The sequence below is a fragment of the Pteropus vampyrus genome, unplaced genomic scaffold (assembly GCF_000151845.1).
Source record: "Pteropus vampyrus isolate Shadow unplaced genomic scaffold, Pvam_2.0 Scaffold348, whole genome shotgun sequence".
In the NCBI taxonomy this organism is placed as follows: Eukaryota; Metazoa; Chordata; class Mammalia; order Chiroptera; family Pteropodidae; genus Pteropus; species Pteropus vampyrus.
The window spans coordinates 21727-23899 of NW_011889129.1; the positions used below are offsets into that span (position 1 = coordinate 21727).

General features: G+C 39.4%; 1 pseudogene; it reads right to left on the reverse strand.

Annotated features, from left to right (window-relative positions):
- Nucleotides 1–1757: 1757 nt before the first annotated feature.
- LOC111731092 lies at nucleotides 1758–1876 on the reverse strand (annotated as a pseudogene).
- Between the last annotated feature and the right edge of the window lie 297 nt (nucleotides 1877–2173).

The window sequence follows — 2173 nt, forward strand, 5'->3', positions numbered from 1 at the left end:
GGTATAACTTGTATGTAGCTATATACCATTTTATCCCACCTGTACATTTGTGCAACCACCACCACAATAAAGATACAGAATTGTTCCACCAAACAGATTTCCCTCATGTTAATCCTTCATAGTCACTCTCGCCCTACACTCCCCACCATCTCTAATCCCTGACAACCATAAATATGATTTCTATCTCTATAATTTTGTTATTTTAAGAATGTTAAATAAATAGAATCATACATTATTTGACCTTTTCACATTGGCCTTTCTCACTCAGCATGCTACCCTTGAAATCCACCCAAGTTGTTTTATGTGTCAATAGTTCATCTCTTTTCATTGCTGAGTAGTATTTCATGGTATGGATATACCACAGTTTAAGCATTCACCTATTGAGAGACATTTTGGTTGTTAACAGTTATTAATTATTGCCAATGAAACTTCTATAATTACTGAGTTGTATGGTAAGTGTGTACTTAGTTTTCAAGAAACTGCCAAACTTATTTCTTGAGTGGCTATCCCATTCACTGTTTCTCTGCAATGTGTGAGTCATTGTTTCTCTGCATCCTCATCAGCAGTATAAAGCATTTGAAGCAGTAAAAGGTACACAAATCTGAGGCAGGTTGTTATTATTCACAGAATGCAGAAATGCCAATTTTTCTCTCTCTTCTAAGCTCTTGAAACTTCTATGTATTGGGCCATTTTCCTAGGCTGACCAATAGGAAAAACAGAACGTGGTTATGTTGAAGCTAGGTAGATAATGGGATGACATGTCCTGCTGAGTAGAGTCAGGAAGTGGGAGGCAGAGAAGAATGTCCTATTCAGATCCTGGGGTGATAGTCTGACAAGTGGGGTTACCTTAAATCATTCACATTAGATTCTATTTGTAGCTCTCAGACTCCCAGCCATGATGAAACCATTATAATCTCAGGAGGGGGCAGAATAGCAGAATAGCAGACTAGCTTTTTTTTTTTTTCCTTTTTTCTTTCCTTAGATGTGAATAGGGAAAGCATGAAGAAAAGAATTTAGGTGACATTTCCCATTATAGTGTGTCCTACTTAAATTAACCCAACACAAACCTAGAAATATAATATTTGTCATGGCAGATCTACATGCTAGGTTAACATACTAGGTCATATGGATTTATAGGTTAATAGTATCAATTTAATTTAAAAAATAAAATATTAAAACAATAATTACAGGACACAACAGCTGGGGACTAGAACTGTCTGAAAGCATTTTAACTCAAGTATCTGGCGGCTGATGTTGGCTGTTGGCTGGGACCTTAGGTGGGCTATTGGTTGAAACACTTACTTGTGGCCTCTCCATGTAGTCTCTCTGTGTAGGCTAGTTTGTGCTTTTTCACCATACGAAGGCAGGAATATAAGAGTAAGTGTCCTAAGAGAACAAAGCAGACTGCCTAGTATTTTAATGGTCTATTTAAAAAAATATTTGTGTTGAAGTCTTGGAGGTCACATAGTGTATCTTGCACTGCACTCTATTAGTGGAGGCAGTCACAGTGCTATGCCCAGATTGAAGGAGAAAGAACATAGCATCCTTTACTCTGGGAGGAGTGTCAGGTCACAAGTCTACTTCTAGGATTTTGGCTGAGTGAATTTTCATTGAGCTAAGTCCATGTGGGAACAGCTCTATTTCTGAGAAGAATCAGCTTTCTTTATTTTTTATTTTTTAGGCAAGATGACCCTTGGTTGACCTCACTGATTGCAAGGAACTTGTCAGCCTACAATCTCTTATTTTTTAATTTTTTACACCTACAGCACCCAGTCTTCCTAGGTGGTCTCCCGTCCAAGTACTAACCAGGCCCAACCCTGCTTAGCTTCCGAGGTCAGATGGGATCGGGCTTGTTCAGGGTAGCATGGCCATAGACAGTTCTCCTTTTTCTAAATGTCTGATTTTGCTGTTGCTGGGAACTTCTGGGATGGCAAGGGAGCCTTTGGATGGGCCTGACAGCACTTCTTCCCATGAGGCTGAGCAGATCTCTCACCCTAAAACAGCTTTTTGAGGAAAGGATATGCCAGGGATGTGGGGTTGAGGGCTGACTTCCCTAACTAATGCTGTTCTTAAGGGAAACAACCAGGGTAAGCAGGTTTTATACACCAAGTTATGGGCTATTTGGATCAAAAGGATCTCTTAAACTCGAAAGATGAAGATGGGGAAAAAATAC